Raw genomic sequence first — 22,745 nt, 5'->3', positions numbered from 1 at the left:
CTTTAAAAGTAATAAAATGTCTTGAAGTGTGACACAGAAGCATAAAACAAAAAGATACTGTGCCACAAAAGGTAATTTCAAATCAGATGTTCAAATCCATCATCAAAGAAGTAGGATTTTAAAGTGTCTTAAAGGAGGAAAGTGGAGGAATAGGGAGAGTATTCTAGAGTTTGGGGCCCAGGCACCTGAAGTCACCAATAGTACAGCAAATAAAATCAAAGGAACAAAAGATCAGGATTAAAAGGAGCTCAGATCTCTTGGAGAGTTGTGTGTGTTCCATGTGGGGGACAAAATGGTTTCTGTTGCAATGCTTTGTTTTACAATGATGACCTCACATGTCTCATCACTTTGGCAAGCCGCAGTACTGAAAAAAGACAACAGTGCACAAAGGTATTTTTTCAAATGCCTTGACCTTTTTATTAAAAGGAAAACACAAACTGCATACACCATCATTTGCAGTTGCAAGTTACTCACATCCTGTAAAGAAAGTAATCTCAAATGAACAGTGTTTGCTCTTTCACGCCTTTTTTGGAATGTCATGAATCATACGTGGCTCGTTAGCTTGATTAGCTTCACATTCCCAGAAAGCATTGCACAGGCTGATATGGTCCTTAATCTCATTGCTCAAGTTTGGCCAGTTGATAGATTCTCTTGCCTTCCTCAGAGTGGAATCAATTCCTTGATGGCTTGCACGGATATGCTTCAGCATCTCTTTGAGACTCTAGTTTCTTTGTTCAAGATATTATTTTAGGCAATCTTTCACCTCTGATTGGCCAATAATTCTATAAACAATAGATGTAATGTCAATTGTTTCAGGATTATCCTTACATCACTTCCAGTAACATCTGGACAATTACAACACATTGCATCGTTTCCTCGATCTGAGCAAATTATTTGTCAGATTAATTGGAGATTAAAAAAGGGAATTTTCACTGTTATTTCATTGCAGTGTTAATTGGGTAGAATCTTCTGGTCCCTCCATCATTGGGAAGTTTGATAGGTGGGGGAACATAATTTGGCACGAGGCCAAAAATCAGTTTCTCAGTGACTGGATACATTTGAGCAATTAAGTTCTTAGGATTTCAAAGGGATGTTGAGATTGTTGATGAACAAGATGGGGGAAGTCCTTTTCCATGCATTAATATATCTTGCATGCTCATTAAAAGACCACCTTACCAGAATTAAGTTCCTCCAAGTTAGATTCCCTGCCAGTGAGAAATTAGTAAGAAGTCTCACAACACCAGGTTAGAGTCCAACCAGTTTATTTGATAGTAATCTCACAAGCTTTCAGAAACGGTGTCCCTTCATCAGGTGTGTGGAAGGTTCTGATCAGAGAAGGACATATAAAGTCACACACAGTTTACAGAATACTGATTAGAACGCAAGTCTTTACAGCTAACCTGCTATTCAAGTCTTAAAGATGCAGACAATGTGAGTGGAGATAGTATTAGCATAGGTTAAAGAGATGTGTATTGTCTCCAGACAGCACAGTGAGTGAGGTTTTGCAAACCCAGGCAAGTCACGGGGGTTACAGATAGTGCGACATGAACCCAAGATCCCGGTTGAGACTGTCCTCATGTGTGCGGAACTTGGCTATCAGCCTCTGCTCAGCGACTCTGCGCTGTCATGTTTTGTGAAGGCTGCCTTGGAGAATGCTTACCTGAAGATCACGGACTGAATGCCCGTGACCACTGAAGTGTTCGCCAACAGGAAGGGAACAGTCTTGCCTGGTGATTGTTGAGCGATGTTCATTCATCCGTTGTCGTAGCATCTGCATGGTCTCCCCAATGTACCATGCTTCAGCACATCCTTTCCTGCAGCGTATTAGTAAGGACCTACTTGATATGCTGCAGGAAAGGACTAGAATAGCAGGTTAGCTGTAAAGACTTGCATTCTAATCAGTATTCTGTAAACTGTGTGTGACTTTATATGTCCTTCTCTGATCAGCACCTTCCACACACCTGACGAAGGGACACCATTTCCAAAAGCTTGTGAGATTACTATCAAATAAACTGGTTGGACTCTAACCTGGTGTGTGAGAATTCTTACTGTGTTTACCCCAGTCCAATGCCGGCATCTGTACATAGCGAGAAATTAGAACATTCACTTTAATAACACCATATAGGGGGAATGCACCTGGTGAGGTACTTATTCCAAGATTAATAGAGATTTGCCATTGTATTGTCCACTTGAGGGCACTGGTAAATGCCAACCTATGCTTGAGAGTGGGTGATGGCAGTGCAAGTTACTTGGAGGATGGGTCAGCAGCTGGAGCTGGGTGAAAGGTGGACAGGATAGTGCACACTGTCTGCATTCCCTTGAAAATATGGCACATGGATTTTTGGTCCAAGGAGGTAATACAGGGACAGTGACTTTCTGCCCATCCCCACATGAAGATCCTCACGGACGAGTTGAACAACAGAAGATTGCGTGTTTGCACCTGGCAGAAATCACTCCCAATCCCACCCCTGAATTTAGACTCCAGAACTGAAGATTCCCAGTCAAAGTCTTTGCTGGGTTGCTGACTTCTACAGCATGTTGTATTGTTGAATCTGGAAGATTTCACACGCTGTACTATTCCTTCAAAGCACTCAGCAATTACCTGTGCTTCCTTAGCTTGAGCTTCACATACTAATGATATGTCTGCAAGCAAACTAATAAACTTTACAATTGATTTGGAGCAGCTAGAAGTGATTTGAAACAGATGCTTGAATAGGCTTGGGGTCAGACTCTACTCTGAAACAGGTACTGATTAAAATGCTCACCAGCAAAGACAAAATAACCAGTCATTCTCTCTCAAATCATAAAAATCATAGAAATGCTACAGCACAGAAAGAGACCTTTCGGCCCATCGAGTCTGCATCTACCACAATCCCACACAGGCTCTATCCCCAAATCCCTACATATTTTACCCACTAATCCCTCTAATCTACACATCTCAGGACACTAAGGGGCAATTTTAGCATGGCCAATCAACCTAACCCGCACATCTTTGGACTGTGGGAGGAAACTGGAGCACCCGGAGGAAACCCATGCAGACACAAGGAGAATGTGCAAACTCCACACAGACAGTTACCCAAGCCAGGAATTGAACACAGGTCCCTGGAGTTGTGAAGCAGCAGTGCTAACCACTATGCTGCCTGTCAATCTGGGCATAGTGTCATTCAGTTTGCATTAACACAAACTGTGCAAGGGTTGCCCCATGTTCTCGTCCTGCTGACATCATATTGCAGGGTTACCGGCCCCCAACCCTAATCCCCCCATTTACTATGGCTAATCCACCAGGTGGCACAGTGGTTAGCACTGCTGCCTCACAGCACCAGGGTCACGGGTTCGATTCCCGACTTGGGTCACTACGGAGTCTGTGTGCTGTGTGCTGTCCGCTGTCCGTGCATTTGTTCCCCTGGGTGCTGCAGTTTCCTCCTGCAGTCCCACAGCGTGTGCTAGTTAGGTGCATTGGATAGACTAAATTCTCCCTCAGTGTACCCGAACAGGCGCCGGAGTGTGGCAACTGGGGGATTTTCACAGTAACTTCATTGCATTGTTAATGTAAGCCTACTTGTGACACTAATAAATAAAGTTTAAGAGTGGAATTCTCCGGCCATGCTGGTCTAAAAGCTGAAAATTCCCACCCGACTATCAATGGCATTTCACATACTCAGTAACCCGTCGGCTAAAATTTCAATGGCAGGCAGAATGGGAGAATTCAGGCCCAAAACTTTAAACCTAACATACACATCTTTGGATTGTGACAGGGAACCAGAGCCCCCGGAGGAAATACACGCAGATACGGGGAGAGAGTGTGCAAATTCCACAGAGTCATCCATCTCCCAAGGCCAGAATCAAACCTGGGCTGGTTGTGAGGCAGCAGGGCTAAACATTGTGCTGCCCATACAGCTCTCTTCTTTATAAGTTCCTCTCTCTCCGGGTTTGCTTGTAGCACTGATATCTACCTGATACTTCACATCAATGATCTCTTTCTGCAGTCATCTTTCTATAGGCAAAACATTTTTTACCTTGGAGGCAAAGCCAACCTTCTCTAGCGTATAGAGTGATTCAGTAAAATTAATTGCCCAACATCACTCCAGCCGCCTTCTTCATAGATTTACTCTTTCCAGCAAAATACATGCAATGCAAAGTGGTACTGCTTCTTGCAGTTATAGCACCGCTTTCCCCACAGTGGATATGTTTCCTGTTCTTTTGTGTGATGTCCTCCATAGCATTCACATCCAGTATTTTGGTCTTGATCTTTCAGCTGGCTCTTTTGCCAATAGTTTTCCCTTTTCTCCGTTGTCTTATTTTTTGAAGGCATGAATTGCTTCTCAACATGGTGCACAATCTTGTCAGTTCAATACTCTTCTGCTGATAAAACACTTCAGAGCTCCTATATATGTCAATTTGCTCTCAAGAAAGCAATTTCTCTCTCTCTCTCTGCAGAGACGGTCACAAGAAAGGATCTCTTCATTCTTAGGTAATCCTATCTCAGATATGATCATCCTTCAATTGCTCAGACTCGAAGATTCAGCTAGATGTCTCAGTGCAGTCACACACTGATCAATGTTATCCACTTCTTCCTGAGCTCCGATGCTGAACAAGTAGCATCCTTAGATAACATTATTAGCAGTTTCAAAGTGAGTCCACAAAATTTCACAACATTGGCTTTTCAGCTCCTCGAGGTCTAAGGTGTGTGACGTTAGTGCAACTTAAAGAATTTTTTTTATATCATGTACTCTGCACTTATAAGCAAACATTTTCAGTTTGTTTTTCTTATTGTTGCCTACCAAATGTTTTTTATTGCTACTGAAATAGAGTTTGTTTATTTTTACTCTGGGATATTTATGACTCTGCATTGTTGGGAAAAAAAAATTGGTTGGCAAGTCAGGTGATAGGATTTTTTTTCATTTTCACTTTGGAGCTGCAGTTTGACATTTCATTTTAGAAGAGCCATCAATATGAAAAGTCTTTCTCTCTCTCTCCCTGGATTTTGGAAGTTCTGCTGGTTATTTAAAAGCAAGGTCTTGCCTTTCTGGAGGGAAGAATCTGCTTGTCTAGAGTCCCTGGTGTTTTGAGAAGCTGTTAGAACATAGAACATTACAGCACAGCACAGGCCCTTCGGCCCTCAATGTTTCGCTGAGCTATGTCCAATCCCAAGATCAAGCTAACCGCTCCCTATCATTCTGGTGTGCTCCATGTGCCTATCCAATAACCGCTTGAAAGTTCCTAAAATGTCTGAACTATCACAGCAGGCAGTCTATTTCACACCCCCAACCACTGAGTAAAGAATCAACCTTGGACATCCCTCCTATATCTCCACCATGAACCTTCTAGTTATGTCTCCTTGTAACAGCTACATCCACCTGAGGAAACAATCTTTGCACATCCACTCTATCAATCCCTCTCCTTATCTTATAAACTTCGATTAAGTCACCTCTCATCCTCCTCCACTCCAAAGAGGAAAGCTCCCTCAACATTTCCTCAAAAGACTTAACCTTCCAAACAAGGCAACATCCTGGTAAATCTTCTCTTCGCTCTCTCCAATGCTTCCACATCCTTCTTATAGTGAAGTGACCAGAACTGAAGACAATATTCCAAATGTGGTCTCACCAACGTCCGGTATAGTTGCAGGATAACCCCACAGCTCTTAAACTCAAACCCCCTGTTAATAAATGCTAACACACTATAAGCCTTGTTCATGGCTCTATCCACTTGAGTGGCAACCTTCAGAGATCTGTGGACCTGAACCCCAAGATCTCTCTGTTCCTCCACATTCCTTAGAACCCTGCCATTGACCCTGTAATCTGCATTCAAGTTTGTCCTACCAAAATGAATCACCTCACATTTATCAGGGTTAAACTCCATCTGCCACTTTTCGGCCCAGTTCTTCATCCTATCAATGTCACTTTGCAGCCTGCAAGAGCCCTCCACCTCATCCACTACTCCACCAATCTTGGTGTCATCAGCAAATTTACTAACCCACCCTTCAGCCCCCTCTTCCAAGTCATTGATAAAAATCACAAATAGCAGAGGACCCAGCACTGACCCCTGTGGTACACTGCTGGTAACTGGCCTCCAGTCTGAAAATTTTTGTTCCACCACCATCCTCTGTCTTCTATGAGACAGCCAGTTACTTATCCAATTGGCCAAATTTCCATCTATCCCACACTTCCTTATCTTCTTCATGAGCCTACCATGGGGAACCTTATCAAACGCCTTACTAAAATCCATGTATATGACATCTACTGCTCTACCTTCGTCCACATACTCGGTTACCTCCTCAAAAAGAATTCAATCAAATTTGTGAGGCAGGACTTACCCCTCATGAAACCATGCTGACTATCCTGGATTAAACTGCAATTTTCCAAATGGTCATAAATCCTATCTCTCAGGGCCCTTTCCATTAACTTACCAACCACTGAAGTAAGACTAACTGGCCTATAATTACCAGGGTCATTCTTATTTCCCTTCTTGAAGAGAGGAACAACAACATTTGCCACTGTCTAGTCCTCTGGCACTATCCCCGTGGACAGCGAGGACCCAAAAGATCAAAACTAAAGGCTCCGCAATCTCATCCCTTGCCTCCCAAAGTATCCTAGGATGTATCCCATTTGTTATGACTTAAAATTGTTCTGAGTCTATCCAGAGAACTGCAGACTTGATCCAAAGGTCTCAATTCCAGTATCATGTGAGCATTAGTCCTTGCTGTATTAAGCCCATTTCAACGGTCTTGTTTATGGGATTTATTTGATTGAGACAGCACCTATATTTGTTAAGGGTTATACATTATTGTGGTTGTTTTGCTTGTAATTGATAGAAATTATTGCTAATACTCTTACTATACACGTTAACTATATTCTTAAATAAACTTTGTTTGATAAAAGCTCCCTAGTGGGTCATTTAAATCACACCTGAAATGAAATCTATCGTGCTTATCCCACCCAAATTCAAAATGCAGAACTTATGATCCAGGTGCTTTCTATAAAATACTTTAGAGTTTCTGACTAGAACGACAACAGGTGCAATCGCATTATTCTTTTCCCAGTGCCAATAACAGAGTTGCTACTCTTACTTGTTTGGATTTCTTCTTTAACTCTGAGATAATGGCAGAATATGAAATTGAGACTGGAAGAATTTCCAATTTATTCACAAATCTGCCTTTATCTCTATCGGAGCAAGTACTGAAATATTCAAAGCCATACTGACTCTCTCAGCAGTCAATGTTGCAGACTGAAGTTTTAATTAGTCTCTGCTGTTTCTTACAGTAGCTGGCTTTCTTAGAGCTATCAAAATTCATTCAATGCACACTCTACCCACCATGCTATGAGTAAGCTGGCTTCTACCTCAATCCTTTATTTAAATCAAAGGTGACTTCAGAGATCATGATTATCGTAAGTCTCTAATCTCCAGTCCTACTATTTGGAGAAATGCCTTTTGAGTACTGAGCTAGGGAGCAAAAAAGCCATAAAAGCAACATACTGATAATTTAACCATCCGTTCTGATATACATTTTGGCTAACCTCATTCAAAGCCAAAATTTGTCTTCATCCTCATTTAAAGCCACAAATTTGCATTTTAAAGTGTAATAAACTGTCAAGCATTTAGTCTCTACAAGATAATTATTCGTGCCAGGACTTCTGGAGCAAACAGACTACATTCCAACTCCCAGTCTGAGTTCATAAATCACTTATTTTCAATCTACTCAAACCCAACAGATACGAGCTCTTCCTTGTGTTTGCTGACTGGAGGCACAGAAGTGCAAAAAATCTGTGTCCCTAATGATGTGTTATTAGATATGGAAGGTTTTTTAACCTGCAGGCTATATTAACAGAAAATACAATAACTAGCCAATAATTAACACAAACATCAGGAGTTGTAAGCATATGGAATGGTCTGAAAATGGATTATCATCATGTGGAATGTGGCTTTTTACCCACTACTCAATCACTTGATAAATTATTCATTTTAGATAATCTGTTACGGGGTGATATCATTACAGTAACAGAGAGGGAAAGTTAAATCTCTTATTAAATAACACCATTAACTAAGGCTGGGCAATGAATGTCTGTTTTTGCTATCAGCAAGGGGATAGTGTGTAAATGGGGTAAAAGTGACGAGAAACAGGAGAATACGAAAGTCAAAACAGACCTGGGTTTTAAAACTGGAGGTTTTAAAAGTTACAGGATTGCCTTTTCTCTATTAAGTGTTTAGTGGACAAGTGGGATGGAATTCTCCCAAGCCCTAGCCAGAGGGTTCAATAGCAGGTAGCAGGGCAGAAGGCAAAGGGCCCCAGACATTTGTTCTACGCCAGAGTGAATTTCCCATGGGATCATCGCTTGTCTCTGCCATGGTGAATTGGGAAACCTGCTGGAGGCTGATGTGAAACTCGATTTGTATCCCGTTAATAGGATGTAGATGAAAGCCTGACCACTCAAGCCCAATTCTCCGTGGCGCCAGCAAGAAAACACACTGGTGCGAAACATGTCTGTAACAACGTGACTTGTAGCAGTCAGATTCACCTGAACAATGCCTGGTGCTACTTCCAGAGCTCAGAATGGAGGTTGCCCACAACACTGGACCCTGGAACACCACAGAAGCTGACTGGAAGGAAGTATCTACATGTGGATCTTCCAGATTCAGTGTCCTGGAGAAACTCCATTTTCCAACCTTCAAATATTCTTGTAGGTTCAGCTTCTTTCTTCAGTAGTGGGTCAGTAATGTTGGGTGCCTTTTCAATATGGCAGCCAGAAAGTACGGCGAACTATGCGCCACCAGGCTTGCCCCTCCACAGAATACGGCACAAAACACCCAGTTGCATAACTAATTGGGTCATGACCGGATGATTTGACATGTTGTTCCACCAGCCTTTGCAGACAGAAACACTCCATGTTCCCACCCCTGCTGTGGGACTCAGTCCCCAGATGGGAGAATTCCATCCTCAGTTTTTGGATTCAAAGCAAAAAGGGAAAAAAAAAGCATCATTCTCTATTGCGTTTGGGTCAAGTCCTAGCATTCAAACTGGGTCTATGAGACAGGAGTCTCAAATCTAATTTTCTTCCACCAAAGCATACTTGTGAGGAACAAGTAGGCGAAAGCCCTTGCAAAACCAAAATACTGCAAATGCTGGACATCGGAAATAAAAACAGAAAATGCTGGAATATTCAGCAAATTGGGCAGCATCTGTAGAGGGAGAAACAGGTAAAAGTTTGGTTCAATGATCTTGCATTAGATGCTGCTGAACTGCTGAGTCTCTGCACCCAACCTGGAACTGAGAGGTGCAGGTAGTAAAGGCAGGGAACATTAAGTATAACAATAGGTAGGTATAGCCTTCTTTTCAGTTCCCAGTTTGTCTTAAACCGGATGGCAACCTTCTGGCTCCTACTTTGAACAGCAGTTGGCAGACACTATTGCAGCTGCAGTTCGAGTTTAAAACAGCGATTTGCATTTCCTACCCATAATGTTCAGGTGTAAGAGTTTTATTAGGAGGTGGGCCTCTATCTGATGCAGGCCAGGCAATGGGAAATAATCTTAATCCATAAACACGAATTTGGTCAGGTGGAGTGCACTTCAGCTAGGCTCTGTCTGACATCCTTATGCCAAGAGAGGTGGAAAATTGGCACCCACATTCATCAAAATAAAAGATACCTTTCTTATAATTTTAGTTTGGTGTTTATCAAGGTGCAGGATGTTGATGATTGGGATTTTGGGCAAGTTTCCATTTTTATACAGCACCAGCTTGAAAGACTCTTGTTTCAGTTCAAACATGTAAGGTAAAGCAATGTTCCTGAACCTTGATCAGCCATAATAAAGACTCAGAGTTGTAGAGTCATAGAGGTTTACAGCATGGAAACTGGCCCTTCAGGCTAGCTTGTCCATGCCACCCAGTTTTTAAACCATTAAACTAGTCCGAATTTCCCACATTTGACCCATAGCCCTCTATACCCATTTTATCCATGTAATTATCTATATGCTTACCCACATAACTATCTAAATGATTTTTAAAAGACAAAATTGTGTACATGCCTCGATTGTCTCTGGCAGCTCATTCCAGACGCTCACCACCCTCCGAGTGAACAATTACCCTCTGAACCTTTTTGTATCTTAAGCCTATGCCCTCCAGTTTTAGAGTCCCCTACCTTTGGGAAAAGATGTTGATTATCTACCTTACCTATGCCCCTCATTATTTTATAAAACACTATAAGACCACCTCTTAACCTGCCTCGCTCCAGAGAAAATGTCCCAGTCTATTCAACCTCTCCCTATAATTCAAACCATCAAGTCCTGTAGCATCCTAGTAAATCTTTTCTGCACTCTTTCTAGTTTAATAATATCCTTTCTATAATAGGGTGACCAGGACTGTACACAGCATTCCAACTGTGATCTTACCAATGGCTTGTATAACTTCAACAAGACATTCCAACTCCTGTATTCGATGTTCTGACCAATAAACCAAATATGCTGAATGCCTTCTTCACCATGCTATTCATCTGTGACTCCACTTTCAAGGAACTATGAATCTGTACCCCTAGATCTCTGTTTTGTAACTCTCACCAACACCCTACCTTTAACTGATTAGGCCCTGCCTCAATTCGATCTACCAAAATGCATCACCTCACATTTATCTAAATTAACCTCCATCTGCCATGCAATGGCCAGTGTGAATCATCGCACTTGCCACACTAACTACCCTAATGGTTCTTCACATTTATGTTGTGTTAGAGTGTGTCTGTGCATTCATGTGCAGGTGAACATAAGATGATAAAAAAGATAAAAGAAAGTGGAGCAGGGAAAGATATGGCCCTTCAAGCCTGTTTGATCAGTGTAATCATGGCTTCAACTCCCCTGTCCCACCTGCTCCCTATAGGTCTCGAGTCCGAGGGACCAAAACTCTGTCTATCTCAGCTTTAAAATATATTCAATGCATCTACAACCTCAGGTAGAAATTCTAAAAATTTACAATGTTTTGAGTGGAGAAATTTCTCCCCATCTCAATCCAAAAAGCCTGCCCCTTATCTCAAGTCTGTGCCCTCTTCTAGGTTTCACAACCAGGGGAAACTATACCAAGTTTCAGACCTGTTGAAACTATCATTTTCAATGTTTCAACCTCCCATTCTTCTAAACTTCAGAGAATATAGATCCTTGTCTCTCATTGCATGACAACCCTCTCATTCTCGGGACCCATCCAGCAAACTTTCTCTGTACTGCTTCCAGTGCAGATAATATCCCTGCTTAGAGATTAGGATTGCATGTAATGTCCCAGATGTGGTCACAAAGGCTCCATACAATCATAGTAAGACTTCTTCATTCTTGTATCCCAATCCTCTTGCAATAAAGGCCACCATGTAATTTGCTTTCCTAATTGATTAACTAAGTGAGGGTGAAGTCAATAGACACATCAAGCAATAGGAAGGTACCATCATATCATATCATATCATATCATATAGGAAAACATGGCAATTGGGTAAATGAGCAAATTCTAAAAAGGTTAATTCAGATGTTGAAAATTAACACTACTTAGGATCAAAATGCTGGGTTGATTACACTCAGATCAGTGAAGGGAAATACTGATCAAACTGAATCAAATAGTCATTTAGATCTAAAGTTGAATAAGTAAATATGATATCCTATTGAACCATGTAAACATTTCACCAAGAAATCAAAGAATGAGCAGAGCACTGAGATAAGGACTGTTATTTCATTCATTAATTGCAATAGCCAAGGAAGGAAGAGCTGCAACAGAGGGCACAGTGGTTAGTACTACTGCCTCACAGCACCAGGGACCCAGGTTCAATTCCTGGCTCAGGTCACTGTCTGTGCAGAGTCTGCACGTTCTCCCCATGTTTACATGGGTTTCTTCCTGGTGGTCCAGTTTCTTCCTACAGTCTGAAAGATGATCTGGTTAGGTGTATTGGCTATGCTAAATTCTCTGTCAGTAGTACTCAAACAGGTGCCAGAGTGTGACTTAGGGATTTTCACAATAACTTAGTGTTAATGTAAGTCTACTTGTGACACTAATAAATACATTTTAATCTTTAGAAGGTGCGTTGGGGAAATTTAGAACCAATAAACTGCACATGGAATTATTCATATTCCATTTTAAGCTGCATGTTGAAATATAATAAATGAATATTAAAATAATGTTAATTGCAATTTGAGAATGTATTGGCATTCTCCCCCCCCCCCCCCCAATAGATACCACTGATAGTAGAGCATTGAGAACCAAATCCTCTAAACTTGGGAACAATGCCCACAGGCCATCTGTCACTTAAATCCCAAACCAGTGTACAGACTTTGTAACTGAAGCGAGTATGGTCCAAACTGGGAACATCAATTCTTGCACCTGCAAGCATGACTTTGATCCAACATCTAGCATGTTCAGTTTAGCAAGACATTTGAACAGTGTTATATAAAGGAACAATGGTGTTGGACTGCTATTGGTAAGAACAGATTTTTGTCACTAAATAACCTGGCAGAATGGTATGCAATGTTGCATTCAGATAAATCCCTGCAAGACTACAAACGAAAGGTAGTATCTGATACTTGGGTCATAACTGATAAAAAAAAATCTTATTCTATGAATCCACACAATCTGCTGCTTTCATTGGTGGTGAGCTTGGAGACAGGAAGGGTATGCAATTAGGCAGGATGGTGATGTACCAGAACCTTATCGGATTCCTACCTCTGCCAGGATTAAGTTCCAGATGGGAATACTGCCAAATGAGGCCCTAATGTGGCTAAATAATGACCATACAAGGGCCTCAGCCCACTGCACTGGTATTAACCCTGTGCATGGCAACTAAAACCACATAGCCAGCTTGTCACCTCCGGTGAGAGCCCAAAGACACTCAGTTGAGGACTGAACATGGGGAAGGAGAGGCCCACCGAAAACAATCCTCCTATTCTTGCATGACCCCCATACTGCAAAACCACCCCACTCCTCCTAAAACTTAGTGGCCTGGGTCACTCCATGATCCTGGGACTCTGGTGCCGGTCCTTCTGGCAGGAGACATGGCCTCCCTAGTGGCACTGCTGAGCACAGAGCTGCTGCTATCCGATTGGCCATTAGTTCTCAGTAGGCGAGTCTTCCATTCCCCGGGTCTTGATTTCAGGGGAAGGCCCCTCCTTCGGCCTGGCCACTCCCTGATTGGCCAGTGGGCCTGCAGCACAGGTCTGTCTCCAGCCGGCAAGCTAAGCCTCCCAGTGCCTCCACACAATTCCGCCCAAAGATTCAGTATCCTGTGCAAGTGAAATTTTGAAATGCTCAACTAGACACTGAAGAGATGAATTTAATGATTAAATAAAGGACCAGTTGCAGCTAGGATAGAATATTATAATTCTCTCATATTGATGTATAAAGGACAAGCTAAATCAGGAAGCTCGGCCACAATGAGGAGAATCCAACCTTGGAAAGAAAACTGAGAAAGCACAGGAATGGGACATGAAATATACTGAGGACCTGAATAAAGTCTGCTTGGTAAAAAAAAAGCAAGGATGCAATATGCAAAACAGAATCAGCAGATTGCCAAACTGTCCAATTGATTGTTGTGTTCCAGTAGCATTTCTGCTAAATGTAGATGTGGAGAGGTCAGTCTCAGAACTTGGATTAAACAAGACACGATTTAGAATCAGGTTCCAATTGTCTCGGACAATTTCTGTCTGCTTCACAAGGAAATGACTTCCTGGTTTGGTTCAGTTTGTGGAGATTATTTCTTTGAAGGGGTGAAGTTGTTGAAACTATGGCCTGAACGGCCACATAAATGTGAAACTGATTTTGATGAGATTGTGATTTCTAACAAGAGTGAATTTCTTGGGCTTTTGGCTCAACTCAAACCTAGGAACAAGTGCATGATCATGTGGCATCTGTCCCACTGACCAGAATAATGTGATCAGTGCCAGAGTCTGCTCTCAGAATCTGTTTAATTATGCACAGGCATTGGTGGGTGTGTAGGTCCTGCCACCATATTCAAACACTAGTCCAGCACAGTCATATCAATCTCTCCAGCCCACTTGTCTTTACCAGATCATGCGGGATGTCACTAACCCAGAGGGAAAAAGCCTCAAGAAGTCTGTTCCTCAATTCTCAACCCTCTGCACTCCCCCCATGCCCACTTGGGCCTATGCCCACTGCATCTGGAATCTTCATCCATCCCCTTTCAATAAATGCTGTGATGTCCCTTTGACCCATTGTTTATTTGCTTTTTAAGCAGCCTTGTTGGGGTCCAGCTTCCCTCCCCTTAGTCTTCTCTCTGACTAACAATGGAAGGCATTCTCATCCACTTTCTTGCCCCTCTGCTTACCACTGTGAGCCCTCACCTTCTCCACTCCTCTTGCACAGCCCCAGCCCTCCATCCTTGTGGCATTCCTGGTCTTCATTAGTCCACAAACTCCAGCCTCATCTTGCAATTGCCTCCTAAAGAACTTCAGATCTTTGTTGTGGTGGCTGCATGAGCACTGTCCAGATAGTGTTGTGAGGATCTATTAGCCCAGCAGCATGGAGATGGAGGGAAGGAACCACTCTGTCCTGTGAGTGCTGAACAGCACTATGGCAGAAAGAAGCTGCGTCCATCCTGAAGCCTCTGGTGAACTGAGGGCCATACGGTGGCACAGTGGTTAACACTGCTGCCATACAGCACCAGGGATCCAGGCTTGATTCCCAGCTTGAGCCGCTGTCTGTGTGGAGTTTGTACATTCTCCCTGTCTCTGTAGGGGCTTTGCTTTGGGCGCTCCACTTTCCTCCCATACTCCAAAGACGTACTGGTTAGGTGTACCCAAACAGGCGCCAGGGTGTGGGGACTAGGTGATTTTCACAGTAACTTTATTGCACTGTTAATGTAAGCCTACTTGTGGTAATAATAAATAAAACTATTACGTTTAACACCAATGTAATTTCCAACTAGTATGACACAGGATTGCAAGTAGCCAGCTTTATTAATGAGCATTCATAAGATGCAAATTAATGCCAATGACATTTGTGCCACCTGCCAATGGGAAGAGCAACTCTCCATTAACTTGCCATTGAGAGAATTGCATTGTGACTTTACACAGTGAGTTTACGACATTTTGTCTCTCACTAGGTTCTCCATTTCTGCTTGCCACTAAACCCGCAACAGGCAAGTTGGGAGATATCACCCAATGTCTCAGAACTTTTACTTCGAGAGATTTTACTTACGTATATTCACTCTGAGCACACTTATAAAAGTAGTCAAGATGTAGAGATGCCAGCGTTGGACTGGGGTAAACACAGTAAGAAGTCTGACAACACCAGGTTTAAGTCCAACCGATTTATTTGATTTGGGAGACCATGCAGACGCTACAACAGCGGATGAATGAACATTGCTCAACAAGCACCAGGCAAGACTGTTCCCTTTCTGTTGGCAAACACTTCAGTGGCCACAGGCATTCGGCCTCTGACCTTCATGTAAGCATTCTCCAAAGCGGCCTTCATGACAATGTAGAGTTGCTGAGCAGAGACTGATAGCCAAGTTCTGCATGCATGAGGACAGTCTCAACAAGGATCTTGGGTTCATTTTGCACCATTTGTAACCCCCATGACTTGCCTGGGTTTGCAAAACCTCACTTACTGTACTGTCTAGAGACAATACACATCTCTTTAACCTGTGCTCAATGCTCCTTCCACTCACATTGTTAGCCAGTTTAAGACTTGAATAGCAGGTTAGGTATAAAGATTTGCATTCTAAATCAGTTACTGATTACAGATCTGTATAAACAGATCTGTAAACTGTCTGTGCTGTTATATGCTGTCTGAGGCCAGTACTCTCCATTCACCTGACAAAGGGAGAAACCCCCCGAAAGCTTGTGAGTTTACTATCAAATAAAATCAGTTAGACTTAAACCTGGTATTGTCAGACTTCTTACTGTTTACACACTTTTAAATGCATTGATTAATGATTATAACAAGTTACCTTGCTTGAATAAGTCCTGATTAATAACCCTTTGACACTGGAAATGAATGGATTTGATGAAGAAATTGACTGGATATAATATTTCCTTTTGCTACTATATGTCTAGAATAAAAAGTGTGACAACTGGTGAAAGAGCCTAAAGAAAAGTTGAAATGATTGCATTAGATCATGAAGGCTGTGATTGAACAAAAAACTTCCATTCCTGAATTCTTGACATGTATTCCCACAACATACTGTAGCAGAAGTATTAATTCAGAAAATTTACTCATACATCTGGATGAATATGCAGAATTTAGCTTTTACCCTCCCAGAATTACTGTTGAAAAGTGGGGGCAGAAATGTCACAGAGACTCCCAAGCAACAATTACTTTTCATTAGACGTGACTAGTTCAGCAATGCACATGTTTATTTGATACAAAATAAATCTCTCTTTATGTGATTAATGGGTGAGAAAAAGGGAGCTCTGTTGAAAATGCTATCAATTTTAAATGGGGAAAGAAGTGGAATAAGGAATAAATCTGGTGCAAAAATATACAGAGCAGGGGAAGATATCAGAAGAAAACCTGACCCATGCCAATTAATGATTTAAAATTGTTCCTCTCAAATGCTGACTAGGTCAAACACAAAGCTAAAATAATAAGAGACGTCAATCAATTAATCAGGTATGGTCAAACTTGATAGATCCTTTAATTTACTATCATTACAGAAAAATAGCTCAAATTAACAACATTTTCCTTGTGCAAAATCTCCAGCTGACATCTGGCCTAATTCTGCTTCTCTGGTGCAAAGCATTGAGCTCTTACCTTCACTAAGTGCCAAATCCCTTCTGAACATTCTTACCATGGCTGTTTATTGGCATTTTCCTTCTGTGTTGAATAATTCCTTTTTTTTAAAAAATTGTACACAAGGCAATTTCAGTTTTTAGAAAGACGGTGAAATGATAAATTAACTGTGCAAGGTTAAAGTTGAAGTAACCAGCCAAATTTTGTTTGGTGAAGATGAACAGCATTGTGTTATGTCCATTTGGAAAGTGATTGATGGTTGACATTAATGTGAAAATAGTCTTGACGTAAAATGACAAAGCGCACGCTCAGGCACAGTGATCAGTTGCAAAATTACAAAGTTTCATCCCAGTAAAAAAAAAAGTGCATATTTAAGGATTTGGTACTCACCCTACTAGTCCAAATATGCTAACAATCTCAATGACTTCCTTTTGGTGATGTATTCAGATGGCATCTTTAAACCATATAATTGGGACACATGCATTTCATAGAGTGAATGACATTCTAACTAATTGTATTTTGCCATATTGTAGCCATGTAAAAAAAATGGCAGTCTAGGTATTAAGGTGACAATTATATCATTTATATCAGGCAAGCGTATACCCGAGCAGCTCCTTTTTAGGGAACTCTGCTGGAAGATGCTCGCATGGAGGGCAGAAAAAAAACATTTCAAAGACACACGCAAGGCCTCCCTGAAGTCACTTGACATAGACATGACCACTTGGGAAATTCTGGCACAAAACTGCCCTACCTGGCACTGCCTCATCCGCAAAGGCTGTCAAGCTCACGAAGCAAGGTGTATTGTTGAAGCACAACTTAAGCACAAGCTGCGCAAGTCCACAGCCACCAGCACAACAACTACAGTGTCTACATAAGTCTGTCCAATATGTGCCAGGGCATTCTGTGCCCAAATTGGCCTGATCAGTCATCTTTGGACACACCGCAACCAGCCTCAAAATGACTAATGATGGAGGTCCTCATCGATTACGATAGATGAACACATATTGTTTGTATATTACAGTGCAAGATTAATACACCAATGGTATAGTAAATAGTTTACCAATTCAGATGATTATTGAAGTCAAGTGCAATTATATCAAACCTTTGAAGGCTTTCAGTGTTAACACATCAGTGAGAACGAGGAACTTAAAGTGTTCAGATTTTTGGACTGACTGAATGTTATGAAGTGGAGATTTATCAGAATGATACCATTATAGATAGTTTATAGAAGCTAGAATTGTTCATTGTAGAGCAAAGAATGCTAAATGGAAGTTAAACGAAATCGTTCACAGTACTGAGGAGCGTCTGTAAAATAAATAAGTCAAGGTGGCAGGAGTGTCAGTAACCTGGGGCAGTATTCTTCAGCAGAGCTGGTCTACAAGCCAGAAATTCCTGCCCAACTGTCAATGGTGATTCACATTCTCCGCAATCCACCCGCTAAAATTCCAGTGATGGGCAGGATGGGACAATTCCAGCCCAAATCAAAGGTGATGGTGAAAGAACCAGAGGAAGATGGGGGAAAGAATATTTTGTAGTCAATTGTTATGATCTTGAAGACAGTTTCTGAAAGGATGGTGGAAAGAAACTCAATAGTAATGGTTGGAAAATCACCCCTTTTGTTTCCTCTCGAAATGTCCAGTGAATAGCAAGGCCTGCGTGTGGTATAAAAAGAAATGAAATTATTCTTCAAAAACACAACAGAATCATCATCAGACAAAAACAAAACAAGTTCATTGTGTGGAAGATCACTTTGAGCGTGAGAATGGAAAACTATGTTCAATGGACTGTCAAATTGATTGACAGAAATGTTTACTTTGAACTAAACACAAGTTCAGTGCAATATCTTTCATGTCAATTGAAGCACACATTTCACAGATTCAATGGAAAAATTGGTGATGTACTCAGTCACAACATTAGACTGAAGGAGAATAAAATATGCAGCATGATAGTGAAGAGAATTGCCAAAGTCCAGAGCGCAAAATTCTGCAATAGTAATAACAGCCAGCCACTGGACTTATGCATGTCATCAGGTTAGGAATGATCAAAAGAATGCATCCAGCCATTAGCATACTAATATCGACAATGGCATACGGTGATGCATTTAAAAACCTTCATCTGCAAAGTAGGAAAGCTGACTGAAGAACAAATCAGTCAAATATCCACCAAGACAAGTCTCAAGGCAGCTATAATAAGAAGGGATGACTTGATCCAGGACCAAGCATTCTACTCGATTGGTATCTCATCTTTTATCTTAAGCTCACCACCTCTGGTGCAATAAGGCTGTTCTGTGTAACACCCATGAGAGGCACTGTAGCATTTTGTAGGGTGGCACAGTGGTTAGCAGTGCTGCCTCAGTGCCAGGGACCCAGGTTTGATTCCCAACTTGGGTGTCTGTGTAGTGTTTGCACATTTTCCCCATGTCCATGTGGGTTTCTTCCAGGTGCTCTGGTTTCCTCCCACAGTCCAAAGATGTGCAGGTTTGATGGATTGGCCAAGCTAAATTGCCCCTTAGTGTCAGGGAGATTAGTAGGGTAAATGGCCTGGGTGGGATGTGGTTGGTGCAGACTTGATGGGCCAAATGGCCTCTTTTTTTTTGCACTGTAGGGATTCAATAGTTATCAAGCCTTTGTTTTTCACTACCTAGAGAGTGAGGATACAGAGCACAGAGAAACACTACTACAGGCAAATTCAGTCTCACACCATTTTGACTGGTCAAAATCCTGGAGCTCTCCTAATAACCACACAATGGCGCAAATCACGCTAACCCAGAGAATAGCGTGTGGGTTCAAAAATCAGTTTTGCATACAGCACCGTATAGTTTGCAATCATCCCAGTCCCTTTCTATTGGTGCAATCTGGCAGCCAATTAGCATATTTAAAGTAGAATTTAAATATGATTAGTCCATTCAATGTCAGATTCTCTGACTCCCGAGATCTTCCGACCTCCAGGCACGGTGCAAGACTGACAAGAATTACAACTGGTCTTCACTAGCCAATGGCCCGCCACATGATTGTACCTTCCCTTCATATGGTGTGGCATGATGCTGTCTGCATCCCAGAGCAGTTGCGTGGTTGCAGTGAGAGACTACCCCTCCAGATGGGCAGTCGTCCCCAGTATAGACCCCAATATGACCAGCCATTGCCAGCAACATGTAGCATGCTGGACTCCATACTGCAGCACTCAGGATAAGGATGGCTGTGAAGAGGTCCTGATTGCACACAGGCCTATGATTCAAGGGTTCCCACTCACCTGGATGTCTGGTGCAGTGGCCTCCAGGAATGGTGTGTAGTTCAGACTAATAGGGGAAAGCAGCCTGGTGATTTTCACGTGGCACGTGGCCATTGTGGGGAGCAATGCAGAGTTGAAGTTGAATTAACACCTGCAGAGAGTGACAGCTGCCTAGCCTGGTGCTTGTGCCTATTAGTGGGGCCTGGGATAAAATGTCAGCAATAAACCACAGTGCTTGTCTTGCAGGGTAACCAGAGCGACATTAGTGGGGTTAGGATATAACCACATACGCAACCTTTTAGGGATCATTCAGTGGCAAGGGTGAATGGGTGCAATACAAGCCCCAGGCCAGCAGCAACCGCTGACCTGGACACTCAGACAAGCCTGGAGACCCCCCCAATCCCCTACACATACGCAAGCCCCCACCCCATCCCATATCATGATAATATTTGACCTTGAGGTTGGTGCTAAACAGTACTCACCTCTTTACTTTCCTACGCTACTGCTGCATCTGAGCCACACTTTTAAAGACTTGTACTAATTGCCACTGGTGCAATGTCCACTGGAGAGATGGGAAACCTCCAGGAGGGGGGACAATTATGAGCCAAGTTTGTTAATGATATTGAAATCCAATCAGTCACATAAATAAGCTTCGTGCCCTTTCTGGGCATGATGCAATTGACATCATTCGAAAGGGGCCAGCAAGATTGCAAACCATTTAGTGCCAGACATGATTGGGATTTTTAGCTTTGCATGCTATTTTTGCAGCTTGCCACCATCTGTGTCAGGTGCAGTGAGGTGGTAAAATTCTGCCCAACATCCCTAAACAATTCAGTTTAATCTGTTTGAGCCAATCATGCCCCATTAAACAAGGTCAATGTTCTTTAATTACCAAGGCAAGTAACTACACTCTGATTCTTATAGAAAATTGAGACTGTTGCTGCCCTAAAATCTGCAAAATTTCTCCGGTATATGTGGACAAGATTGCTTATGACTCATTGGTCAGAGAAGATAACAAAATGCCTGCTCCCCATAATTGTAATGATGTCAAGATGCTGGTGTTGAACTGGGGTAAACACAGTAAGAAGTTTGACAACACCAGGTTTAAGTCTAACCAATTTGATATAATTAACTGTAGCCACAGCACCTGTATCGATTTCCATTTACCTTGAAGGCTTTCTCTATAGCAGGCACTTTGCTTAGTTGGACCTAATTAAGGGTAAACAATTCCAATCCCTCGGTCTAGTTCTTTTCTAAAGAGTAAAACTAGCCATTGTTATGTCCTGACAGCTTTATTCTGCACTGTGCTTGTAATGATACTTCTTGTTGCACCTCAAAGACATAATTCCTACATTGGCCCGCTTCTTGGGAATGTCCTCCCTCACACCAAAAACAAGCTTTTGCCCTCAATGTTGTATCCCTTTTACTGGGCTCTTCACTACCTGCATTCAGGTTGCTCAACATAACAGTTCCTTCTGCCACAAGCAGCTTACCTTATTTGGCATACCTTACAACTTGCTTACACCTTGTTTTGCAGTCACCTAGGCTAGTTCCACAGCTTTTTTCTAGAGAGATTTTGATCTCAGCCAATAACTTTGTTTTGTATAATTAGACTATTTATGGCACAGACCAAAATGTCCCTTAACATTTATCCTAAAGCTGATCTGAATTCTCAATGTTCTGCTAATCCTCTCAAGCTGGCTACAAAGCCTGAGACTGTCTCCCCTGGCTCCTGAACTGCTGAGTGAAATTTGTACTTTAACATAATGATTGCAGGTCAGAGATTGAAATTATTTTTAACCAACTCAGCTGTCAGATCAAAAGATGGTGCCTGGAGAATCAGGCAATGTTAAACTTTTGATTAAGCTGCAAGACTGTTGGCCACAAATTGAGTAGTATAATCTTCCACTCTTCAGTTGTTATCTCATTTGCTACTAAGTAGTAGCCTAGCCTTTCAATATACTGCCCCTAGTTTTCTATTCTGGGGTCAAATTGTTCTAATTTCATGATCAAAGGCATTCTAACGTGCACCTGTACCTTCCTGTTCCTCCTCTAGCTATGCACTGTGATCCTCAAGGACTTGGGAAGTTTTTCCCTCGTTGCCAGTGTAATAAACTAAGGGTGACTCAGAGACTAAAAGAACAACAAGCTTTATTGCCAACTAACAATTAACTATGGCCATAATTCTCCCAAAAAAAAATTCCAAGTGCTGATTTCACAGGAAAACTGGTGTAAATCACAATTGTTTTCTCAGTGGGAGTTCAGACTCGAATCTCTCACACTTTGTAACCTCTGCATTGCATAATTGTGAATATCATTAAAAGCATGGGGTGGGGCAGGAGCCATTCACATTGGAGGCTGACAGTTCCAGGCCTCCATGCACAGTGGCCCCAGATTATCAGCCTATAGTTTGCTGGCCAGCCCAGAACCCACAATTTTGCCACCTCCCCAAACCCCCCCATCCATTCATGGGCCAGATGGAAAAACTATGCGATTGTACTCTACTGCTTCCTGACTCCCACTAGGGAATCTCCCCCAGCCCAGAACTTGTGTCCTCACATCCAATTGGCTCAACTACTGCCCCAACGCTCCATAGGATCTGGCTTGACCAAATGGTCCTCATCATGATATCTTTTATCACATCAAGCAACACATGACTGAGGCTTGAAACAAAAAATAATTGTGCAGAACTATATGCAAACCAAATTGGCAAAGATTGTCTGGAATATGGGTTTGTAGAATGTTTTTATAATTAGAACAATATTATTCCTAGAATAATGCATTGTGGAATCAAATAGTGAAGAAATTTTAGCTATAG

The sequence above is a fragment of the Carcharhinus amblyrhynchos genome, chromosome 1 (assembly GCF_965287045.1).
Source record: "Carcharhinus amblyrhynchos chromosome 1, sCarAmb.v2.hapA, whole genome shotgun sequence".
Classification (NCBI taxonomy): domain Eukaryota; kingdom Metazoa; phylum Chordata; class Chondrichthyes; order Carcharhiniformes; family Carcharhinidae; genus Carcharhinus; species Carcharhinus amblyrhynchos.
The sequence above is the reverse complement of the archived record's forward strand: the minus strand, read 5'-3'. Positions refer to the sequence as shown.